The sequence below is a fragment of the Erpetoichthys calabaricus genome, chromosome 12 (assembly GCF_900747795.2).
Source record: "Erpetoichthys calabaricus chromosome 12, fErpCal1.3, whole genome shotgun sequence".
Classification (NCBI taxonomy): domain Eukaryota; kingdom Metazoa; phylum Chordata; class Cladistia; order Polypteriformes; family Polypteridae; genus Erpetoichthys; species Erpetoichthys calabaricus.
Genome location: NC_041405.2, coordinates 150,650,720 through 150,662,606, shown reverse-complemented (window position 1 = coordinate 150,662,606; position 11,887 = coordinate 150,650,720). Strand labels below are relative to the sequence as shown.

The 11,887-nt window shown below is 38.8% G+C and overlaps 1 protein-coding gene across 1 annotated transcript in view; it reads left to right on the top strand.

Moving 5' to 3' along the window:
• Positions 1–4,034: 4,034 nt before the first annotated feature.
• The window catches only part of nrtn (neurturin), a 266,528-nt gene continuing 258,675 nt past the window's right edge, over positions 4,035–11,887 (top strand). The window contains exon 1 of the mRNA XM_051935028.1: positions 4,035–4,368. The gene's annotated coding sequence lies outside the window, so the exon portion shown is untranslated. The remainder of the gene's footprint in view (positions 4,369–11,887) is intronic.

Below are 11,887 nucleotides of genomic sequence, written 5' to 3'. Positions count from 1 at the left end.
TTTACACATGGTAATATTTAAATGACACATTTATCCAAAGTGACTTGCAGATCACAGCGCTTTTATTTCCATCCACCATAACAAACAAACAAGTGTCTGTGTGTGTCTGCGCATGGAAAGTGTTTGTCTGGTTGCTATCTCTCTGTTATATGTCATTTGGTATGGGATTTGTAATAGAAAAGCAAATGCTTGTGATGTGCCACATGTTGGAATGACACATTAAATATATATTTTTATTACTTGTGGTTGAGAAAGGAACTGCACCTCACCACTGGAAAGTGTTTGGGCCCCAAAACCCTGTTGTCTCCATTTAATTCCAACAAAAACACATGAAAAAGATCAACAAAAATTAGGGCTGTTATGCAAAGAAACTTTCCAAAACAAGATTGCTCTCAGGCTACACAAGGGTTGCACTACAAGAAAAAAACTCCATCCTACAGAAAGTTTGGTGAAAGACTGAACACCTCCTTCTGGCAGTAGCAGGATTTATAGGTCAGAGACCTTGGAGTGTCATTCCAACACATGGCACCTCACAAACAATTCTAGTAATAAAAGGAATTGCTATAAGTGTTTGTGATGTGCCATCTGTTGGAATGACAAATGCAATGGATCTTATTACTACAAATGTTTGTGATGTGCCATCTGTTGGAATGACAAAGACATAAAAACCAGACAGACTCACAGACACTTTTACTTTTATTAAGGTGGATGTGCAAATCTATCACTGCCAGCAAAAATGTAATAAATATAGTAAGAAATTAGGAAATAATAAGTAATCAAAGTAGACCTCAGTTTTAAAGTTTCCTGTGCACCATCTATTGGAATGTATTTTGTAATGCATATAGTATTAAAATGCATTGCATTTTTCATTCCAACAGATGGCACCTCACAAACGTTTGTAATAAGCGAATGCATTATTACTAATGCTTGTGATGCATCATCTGTGATACACTGCATTAATCATTCCAACAGATGGCACATCACAAACATTTGTAGCAATAAAATGCATTAAAACAAATGCTTGTGATGTTTCACCTGTTGCAATGACAAATGAAATGCATACTGTATGTCTCTGTTATATGCCATTTGGTATGGGATTCATAAAAGCAGTGTTAAAGTGTGTGATGAGCCATCTGTAGCAATGACAAATGTGATGCATTTCGGTAGTACAGATGTTTGTGATGTGTCATCTGTTAAATGACAAATGCAATACATATGTCTCTGGCATATGCTGTTTGGTGTGGGTTTTGTAAAAGCATCATTAATGTTTGTGATATGCCATCTGTTGAAATGACAAATGTAATGTATTTCATTGCAAAAAATGTTTGTGATGCACCATCTGTTGGAATTACAGTCATAGCAACCAGACAGATACACAGATAAGAAGATATTTATCCTTTTATTAAAGTGGATTAATAGGATGACACGGTGGTAGTGCTGCTACCTTGCAATAATGAGACTGGGCTTCACAAGGTTTACTAGCTGTGCATCGCAAACATTAACACTAATTTTATGAATCCCATACCAAATGGCATATAACAGACATATGCATTACATTTGTCATCCTAACAGATGGCACATCACAAACATTTGTAGTAGTAAAATGCATTCATTTAGGGGTGGGGATTGATTTTTTTTCAATCCTATTCTTGTAAAATTGATCTATTTGTATGGAATGTTGTGTGATTTCAATAAAATCAATAAAAATTTTATAAAAAAAAGAAAATGCATTATATTTGTCATTCTGACAAATGGTACATCACAAACATTAACATTACATTACGAATCCCATACCAAATGGCAAATAACAGAGACATATGCTTTACTTTTGTCATTCCAACAGACAGCACATCAAAAACATTTGTGGTAATAAAATGCATTACTACACATTTTTGTAATGTGCCAATTGTCGGAATGACAAATGCAATGCATATATCTCTGTTATATGCCATTTGGTATGGAATTCATAAATGCAGTGTTAATGTTTGTGATATGCCATCTGTTCGAATGACAAATGCAATGCTCTTTATTACCACAAATGTTTGTGATGTGCTGTCTGATGTGCTGTCTGTTGGAATGACAAAAGTGAAGTAAATGCCATTTGGTATGGGATTCGTAAATGTAGTGTTAATGTTTGTGATGCACAATCTATTGTAATTACAAATGTTTGTGATGTGCCATCTGTTGGAATGGCAGAAGCATACAGATACACATACGGTCACTTAGCTTTTTTATCAATATCGATCAATAGTATATAAAAATCAATTCTAAGGGATTTAGAATTTAGGATTTAGATTTAGTAACCAATTTAACAATGACAGAACTGACGAGATATGCTCATATTTTCTATTTCTGGTTAAGATTCTGGCTGCTGCATCTGCCACATATTAATGTCTTTCTTAGGTCGTCCTGCATTATTTTAATACTTTGTGATGTGTACGTTCAAATGTGTAACTAACTGAAACTAATTAATGCCGATTTTTAGCGATGAAATGCGAAAATGCGTGTAATAAGCTTCTAAGTGTCAGCATGTTACATTGAGTGCGAGGACGAACGTGAATAATGGCGCACCCTAGCGGCGCACTTACTATATACAAGTACCTATACTTTTGCGTGAGTTAGTGAACTTGCTGGTAGGTGTACGAGTATGGATCCATTTCACTGGAAGACACGTGAGCGTGGGTGCTTCTGGTCGCGATGTTCTGCATTCTCGATGCCTTCAATTTATTTGCGTGCCGACGGTAATCTGACTCTGGTCTGTGGAAGAAGGAGGGGCCGTGAAGAGGATAGTAGCCGCTCTCCTGCAGACACCCTCCCCTTCTCCGCCTCCTGAATCGTGGTGGTGGTGGTGGTAGTAGTGGGTGTGTGTAAATCTACCTCGTACCCCCCCCCCCCCCCCCCCCCCCCCCCCCCCACACACACACACACACACCAACACCACCACCACACACACACACCCTACACACAAACACACACCTTCCTCCATTCTCTTCGCTTCATTAAAAAATCTCTGACATCCATCATCTACTATCCCGCAGACAAGTTGGGCTCCGCAGAGGAGAAGGAGCACAGGAGAGCGAATTTGGAAAATATCCCAGCTCTCTGCCTGATCTCTTTGGATAGGTCTGGATGTGCAGAAAGAGGAAAAAGAAGAAGAAGAGGAAAAAAGAAAAAAAAATTGACAAGTAGATCTTAATGATCAGTTCTTGTTTTGGGCCATTCACCGGATACCCTTGCTAAAACAAGAGTGAGAATGCTTCTCCGTTCTGTCCCAAATCTGGATTGCAAGTCGCTAGGTGTGAACTTTTCAACGGAATGATTTGTTTAGAAGACACTGATCTGAGGATATCGGGCATTTTTTAAAAAGGACGGGTTTTGAATTTATTGTTTGTATTGGTGTTTATTGATCCTGCGGGAAATAACATAATCTTTGGTTTTTTTTTGGAGATTACTTTCAGCTTTTATCAGTTAAAGAATTTAGAAGAACTGATGCGGGTAGGCTAAATAAATTATTATTATTATTATTATTACAAAACCGGGATACACTTCAGTCCATTGTGTATACTAAATCCTGGAGACTTCGTTTTCATTTTGGTTAAAGGTGGTCTGATTTGCATAGTCAAATGGACTAAACCGGAAAGAAGTCTATCCGTCAAGATTAAGAGGGCAGACTAAAAATAGTCTAATTCTGCACTCCTCTTATCGTCCCACACCGTACCTGCCGCTTTTCTTTCCCTCCCGTCACCCTGCGCCTATTTTTGATGCGCACGTCTTAATTACCGAAGCTTTAACACGTCGAGCTGATTGGGAATAAAGTGCGCTGGATTTGATTTTAATTTTCTTTTTCTGGAATCCACTTTGAACTCTCGCCAGGTGCTGTGCAGCTCTCCGCAAACCCCAGTCCTAATCTCGCTCTCTAATCCCCTAACGCCCCCAAGACAACTCTGGACTGTCTTCTGATATATATATATATATATATTTTTTTTTCACTTGACCAAGATGTAGGTTTGCGATTATTTTCTTCTACTTTTTTTTAATCACCACTATTTGGCTTCACTAAATTCTTAAGAAGACTGAGGATGTTCACTTGCGAGCGACATGGGCTTTGATTTGCTGGTGTGGCAGACCCTGGATTCCTGGCTGTGTGCCCCCTCGCTCCCAGACGCGCACGGTAGAAGATCCTGTGCTTTAAATTAACGCTCGTTTCTCAACAGTCCTTCTGTCACTTCTTTTATCTATGGATGGTTTGGGAAATCCGGAGAACCCTGGGTGCTTTTTCTCTTCCGTCAGTTTGGAATATTCAGTTTGCTGTTCCTAAAAACGAGGAATAAAACGAATTCAAAGAAGTCTGGATCACCCGGGCTAACGGTAAGGGGCAATCGCCCGTTTTTTTTTTTACTCTTTGGGTCAAAGCTGCACTTTTTTCTTTCTAAGTCATAAGTTTTAAAAACGAAACACGCCTGGTTGTGCTTGCGTGTGTGTGAAACGAACAGTCAAGTTTGATCTGCTCTTTGAGATAAGCAAGGGGAAGAACTGGTGTCGCAGTACGTGCGGGTGGCGACTCGCAGTTTCCTTGTCCTTAATGATGAGGAACGCAATGTTTACAGGGTCAAAGCATCTCCTCGTGATTGCCACCTTAGAATTTGTTCGTGTTTTATTCTTGTGTTACCCACGTGACTCCGAACAAGAGCCAGGGGTGCGCAGTTCACGCGTGCACCGCATCTTACGCGCCTCGCTGATTTTAATGTGGTGTACATGCGGAGAGACTCGGATTGACATAAACTTGCCTGCTGACTATTTGCCTGACAAATTAGCTGCTGTTTCGACAAGGCACACGCCTCTGCAGGAGAGGAGGCGATCCGGTCCCGGGGCCACAGGCATGGGTGTTTGGACGAGGTGTTTTTTTTTTCAAATGAATTGACATTGAGAAGTTGGCCAGAAAATTGCAGTCCTCTGATAAGCAAAGTGTGAGACAAAATGCGATAATGGTTAGTGAAAAAATACACAAAGTCAGAGCATTATTTAAGGTGTTACATAATGACGGGGTACCACCCTACTGCTGTGATTAGCGCTCGGATTTCCTGCTCGAAATTGTTACTACGGAGTTTGTTTTCTCTGTGGGTTTTCTTTCTAAAAATCTTAAACTGTAAATAAAAGTTCTATCTATCTATCTATCTATCTATCTATCTATCTATCTATCTATCTATCTATCTATCTATCTATCTATCTATCTATCTATCTATCTATCTATTGGAATGTGTTTTGTAATGCATCTATCCAGCTTGCCATACTGTTAACGGTTTATTTATGCAGCGCGTTGGCTGCTGACGGACTGAAGTCCAGCTCCCCGTAACCGTAAAACCAGATTAAACAGACGAAGGAATAGAATAATCTAAAACACTGTACAGTTTTGCTGCTTTATCCATTACAACATTACATGTAAGTGCCATATATGCGCTTAAAAATATTCACTCTGCTATGGCACTTAATTGGATTGTGTGGTTTCTCTGTAGAACTCTTGCCTGACAAAGAAACCACTTCTCTCTGGGAACGGTTGTTTGCATATCACATTGGTTCTTTGGGCTTTGAAAAGGTTCCTAATATGCTGGTGAAGCAGAAATCTTTTATTATTATTATTATTATTACGTTTACTTATTTGGTTAACACCATTATCCACAGTGACTTACAACAGTTGAGATACAATTGGTCACATTTCTTTTTATTTTGTTATTCCAATTTGAGTACAGGCAGGTAAAGTTACTTAATTATAGTCACACCGTGTCAGCAGCAGATCTGAACCCACAGCCTCAAAGTCCAAAGCCTTAATCACTGGACCACACTGCCTGCAAAAGATAACTCCTGTAACATGGCCTATCTTTGAATGGCAGTATATTATTACAATAATAATAATGATAATGATGATTACTAGTAGTTGTAGTAGTACATATTACATATTTGATTGAAGCCTTGATCCTTAGTGACTTAAAAGGTTTAAGATAAAATTGGTTGTGTTTATTTTTCTGACTGCAGCACCGGCAGTTGAAGTGACCTGATTATGATCACACAGTGTCAGCAGAGGGGTTTGATGGTGGGCTACCTAACAGGATACTAACTGACCAAGAAAACCTGATCTTCGCTTGTGTTGTTGTATGTAGCAAATGTCCTCTCAAATCAGGAAAACACTGGTATTTTAAAACTCTATTGTCGTCTGTTCATGGAAATTTTGGAGACTGTTGACAATTTAAACAAATAAATAAAAGTTTCTTCTGGAACTTTCATGTGCATGGATTCTTTGGGATTCAAAAATGGATAGCCTATGGCATTTGCAATAAAAAACCACTTTGGCACTTTTACCTGTAAGAGCCTATTAATCTATTATATAGTGCCTTTCACATCTATCTATCTATCTATCTATCTATCTATCTATCTATCTATCTATCTATCTATCTATCTATCTATCTATCTATCTATCTATCTATTATATAGTGCCTTTCATATCTATCTGTCTATCTATCTATTATATAGTGCTTTATCTATCTATCTATCTATCTATCTATCTATCTATCTATCTATCTATCTATCTATCTATCTATCTATCTATCTATCATATAGTGCCTTTCACATCTATCTATCTATCTATCTATCTATCTATCTATCTATCTATCTATCTATCTATCTATCTATCATATAGTGCCTTTCACATCTATCTATCTATCATATAGTGCCTTTCACATCTATCTATCTATCTATCTATCTATCTATCTATCTATCTATCTATCTATCTATCTATCTATCTATCTATCATATAGTGCCTTTCACATCTATCTATCTATCTATCTATCTATCTATCTATCTATCTATCTATCTATCTATCATATAGTGCCTTTCACATCTATCTATCTATCTATCTATCTATCTATCTATCTATCTATCTATCTATCTATCTATCTATCTATCTATCTATCTATCATATAGTGCCTTTCACGTCTATCTATCTATCTATCTATCTATCTATCTATCTATCTATCTATCTATCTATCTATCTATCTATCTATCTATCTATTATATAGTGCCTTTCATATCTATCTGTCTATCTATCTATCTATTATATAGTGCTTTATCTATCTATCTATCTATCTATCTATCTATCTATCTATCTATCTATCTATCTATCTATCTATCTATCTATCTATCTATCTGTCTATCTATCTACATTCAAGTGTCTAGCTGCACATTAAAATCACTACCGTTAACTGTACAGTAGTCCTACAGTGGTGTTAAAGTACGCAACTCACAAAAGTATATTCATGAAAATACAGTACAGTTTCCTTCTTTCTTCATGTTATGTACATAAAAGTTACATATGAATGTTATTGCAAATGCAGTCACCTCTATTTCTTTTTGTTTGTGTATAAACAGTGCATCAACACCCTTCACAAACAGCATGCAAATAGCTCATTTAAAAGTTTTGAGATGAATTAATCAGCAGAAGAAAGACAGAAGCATATGTCATACTGACAAATTTCTGTTTATATTGGTGTGTCTGTATTTCCTTATACAGTATGTGTTGAAATGCATATCACATTAATTCACATTCTCTCTCTGTCTCTCTTTCACTCTCATATATATATATATATATATATATATATATATATATATATATATATATATATATATATAATATATATATATATATATATATATATATATATAATATGTTATATTATTATCGTCGACTGAGATAAATGCAAGAGTCCGAATTGAAATTTTGGGGAGCCATCCAGGCCACCCCATTTATTTGGAACATTAAGATAAGGCAAAATAACAGACACACAATTGCACAATAAAGAACAAAAAGGTATGACCAGCTGTGGCTAACGTTGGTAAGCTCTAAAGAGAAGGCAGGCTTCAGGGTCAGAGCTCCATTGGGTGGGTAGCTCATCTCCCAAATGAGATGCTTTTGTTAGGCTTTGCTCTGATTTGATAGCTCATGGACAGAAGGGGCGGAGTCAGTTATTCTCAATGGGCATCTTCTCTGAGCTGTGGGTGGAAAAAAGAGACATAGGAGTCAGTGATGTCACCCCCTGGTGACCCCGAGTGGTAGTTCTTACCTCTGACAAGCCTGGATGTTGGCCCTCTGATGCGCATGCGTGAAAAGTCTCAGTGCTTTCCAAAGAAACTATATACTGTATACATACAGTACATATATATATAATATATATATTGTGGCACGCTGCTGGGGGTGGCACCCAGCTGGGACACCCAGGAAAACAGGAGGAGGGCTCATGCCTCCTCCAGACCACGAGGGGGTGACCGCCCTGGTTCCTTTGGGGGCCATGGGTACAGATCTGGGAAGCTCAACCCTGTAGGGGCCCGTGGTCACCGCCAGGGGGCGCCCCAGTGCCTGGAGAGCCCTGGACCTCAGCACTTCCGCAGAAGTGTTGGGGGGAAGAAGACTGGGGACACCCAGAGGGCTTACGGGAGCACAGCCAGCACTTCCGCCACACAGAGGAGTGTCCACGGGCGTGTATTAAAGGGGCTGCCTCCCTGCAATGGAGGGATGGGGGATATTTTTGGCACACTTCGTGTCCCTCAGTATCAACTGAGTATCATTTAAATGCCACAGCCTACCTGAGTATTGTTGCTGACCATGTCCGTCCCTTTATGGACATTGTGTTCAAAAAATGCTTTAGTTGCCTTACATTTTTATGCCATCATTTTGTTCACCCCACTGAATTAAAGCTGAAAGTCTGCACTTCAACTATATCTGAGTTGTTTCATTTCAAATTCATTGTGGTAATGTACAGAACCAAAATTAGAAAAAAGTGGTCTCTGTCCAAATATTTATGGACCTAACTGTATGTGTACAGTCGTGGCCAAAAGTTTTGAGAATGACCCAAGTGTTGGTTTTCACAAAGTTGGCTGCTTCAGTGTTTTTAGATCTTTTTGTCAGATGTTTCTATGGTATACTGAAGTATAATTACAAGCATTTCAGAAGTTTCAAAGGCTTTTATTGACAATTATATTAAGTTTATGCACAGAGTTCATATTTGCAGTGTTGGCCCTTCTTTCTTTTTCAAGACCTCTGCAATTCCCCCTATGGCTGCCAATCAACTTCTGGGCCAAATCCTGAATGATGGGAGCCCATTCTTGCATAATCAATGCTTGGAGTTTGTCAGAATTGGTGGGTTTTTGTTTGTCCACCTGCCTCTTGAGGACTGACCACAAGTTCTCATTGGGGAGTGTCCTGGCCATGGACCCTAAAATTTTGATGTTTTGTTCCCCAAGCCACTTAGTTATAACTTTTGCCTTATGGCCCGGTGCTCCATCATGCTGGATTGTTCATTGTGGGTCACCAAACTGTTCTTGGATGGATGCGAAAGTTGCCATTGGAGGATGTTTTGGTCCCATTCTTTATTCATGGCTGTGTTCTTAGGCCAAATTGTGAGTAAGCCCACTGCCTTGACTGAGAAGCAACCCCAAATGACATGAATGGTCTCATGCTCCCGCGGATAAGTCGGGACTTAATTTTATCGTATAATTTCCGGTATTTTATAATGTCAGTCGTATAAGTCGAATGTGGAAAATTCATGCTATTGGTCCAAGAGATTATGATATGCTAACACCCACCTGAGAGAGTAACCATGGAGCACACAGCCTTTTTTTCTGTGTATTGTACCAACGTGACCACATGATAATACCTGAACTATTCTGAAGCGACGTTTGCACTGATTTGTATTTTTTGTATCTCACAACCTCATACACCTTTATCATAAGAGCATCCCTTATCTACGATGGAGCGTTCAATCAGAAAAAAATATGAAGCTGGTTTTAAATTAAACATCGTTGAAATAGTGAAAGAAATTGGTAACTGTGCTGCTGCAACAAAATTCGATGCATCTGAGAAACTGATGCGAGATTGGAGGAGGCAAGAAGATGTAAAAAAAAAACTTTAAGTGTTGCATTTTTGAACGGGCGTATAAGTCAGAGTATGATTTTATGATCGATTTTTCAGGTTTCAAGACTCGACTTATGTGTGAGTATATACGGTATGCTAGACAGGAGAGGCCCACCTCAGTGCGCTGCATTATGGCTTTCATCAAGCTAGCTACACCACTGGGCTTAGATATATCCTATTCTATGGATCAGCATTGAGATATTTCTACAGAGGCAGTGACCAAGAGACAAAGAGAGAAGAAGATAGAATGTTACTAGCTGTATGCTTGTGCTTATTTCTGTGCTTGTGGTTGTAGCATGGGAAACACTTACAGAGAAGAGCTTCCCACAAGTGGGGTATGACAGTTTATGTAAATGAAGGCCATCTGTAAAACAGAAAGAAGCAAAGCTCAATGAATCTCAAAGGAGATGTGTTTAGCAAGTGCTTGCAGGCGCTTCGGCCGTGAGCGTACTCAATGTGATGCAAATGATCCAGTTATAAAAATATTTAATATGCCACCCTCTCTTCAACTTATCTGCAAATGAAGGCCGTCTGTAGAAGCAAAAGGAGCAAAGTTCTGAGAATCTCAAAGAAGACGCGTTTAGCATGTGCTTTCCAGAAGCTGTGGTCATGAGTGATATTCACACTACTGATTGAGTAAGAAAGATATTTAACATGTATATATTGATGTGCGGACTACAATTCCCATCAGCCAGTGCTCACAAAGTTTTATTTTTCTTCTGAACCACTTTGGAATAACAATTTCATTAGAGTTTTGTTTCTCAAGCTTTATGGCCTTGAGACCCAGTTTTACCCTTTAACATTCCTTGACAACTCACAGAAAGCATTTGATGAGAGGGAAAGTTTTCCCCCGTCATGAATTGAGCATGATTAGCAGTCTGGCTCCCCTTGGTGAGACAAGCGTATTTGGAAATGGGGAAAAATACCATGCAGCACTCTCAATCACTTCAGAGCACTGGGTGTGTGTCACATGTGACAATAAATTTGAGATAAACTGATTACACTACTGTGGTGGGCTGGCGCCCTGCCCGGGGTTTGCTTCCTGCCTTGCGCCCTGTGTTGGCTCGGATTGGCTCCGGCGGACCCCCGTGACCCTGTAGTTAGAATATAGCAGGTTGGATAATGGATGGATGGATGATTACACTACATTTTTTGTTTAATCGGTGCATAGTCTTGCTGTCATGTACAAGGAGTCCCAAAGCAGATTAAGTCTCTATAGGTTCCAAAAATACTTACCAAATGCTTAACGGAGGGGGATGTCACCATTAAGCCCTGGCTATCAATAAGGGCAAGCACCAAATTTTTATAAAATAAAAAATTTATTCACAAATTCCTCTTCAATAATAATGAAGCCCCATAGAGCACAAGAAGCAAAGGAATTGCCCAATAACACTAAGTTTTAAGCCAGTAATCCAGAAACGCAGTCAAACACCGAGCATGAAGGTCCAACGGCACAAACACAGCACAAAACACAATTAAACTCACCAACATTTGAAATGAACCACAAGGAACTGTGGGAGAACTGCCAGATTTATAGGACAGAGGGCAGTTCCTAGCAATGATTGGCAGGTGGCCCTGCCTCTTGGGGAACCACCCACAAAACACACAGAAAACAGTAAAGGCAACTGATATACATGGACAAAACCACAAATAAAGAAAAATGTACATAATCAACATAAATAAAAGCTTGAAGAATGATCAAAAAACACAAAAAACATGAAACTGAAACTCAGTCAGGATAGGAACAGTGGCTGAATCATGACAATTGTGTTTTTGAAATAGCTAACTATTGTTGTCCACCTGCACATCATTATTAAGTTCACAATGACAATTAACAATCAGGGTTAAAGTGCTTTGTGATGTCAAGGCAAACAGAAAATATAAAAAGCAAAAAACAAACACACCTCACATTAACATAAAGAGCCAAGT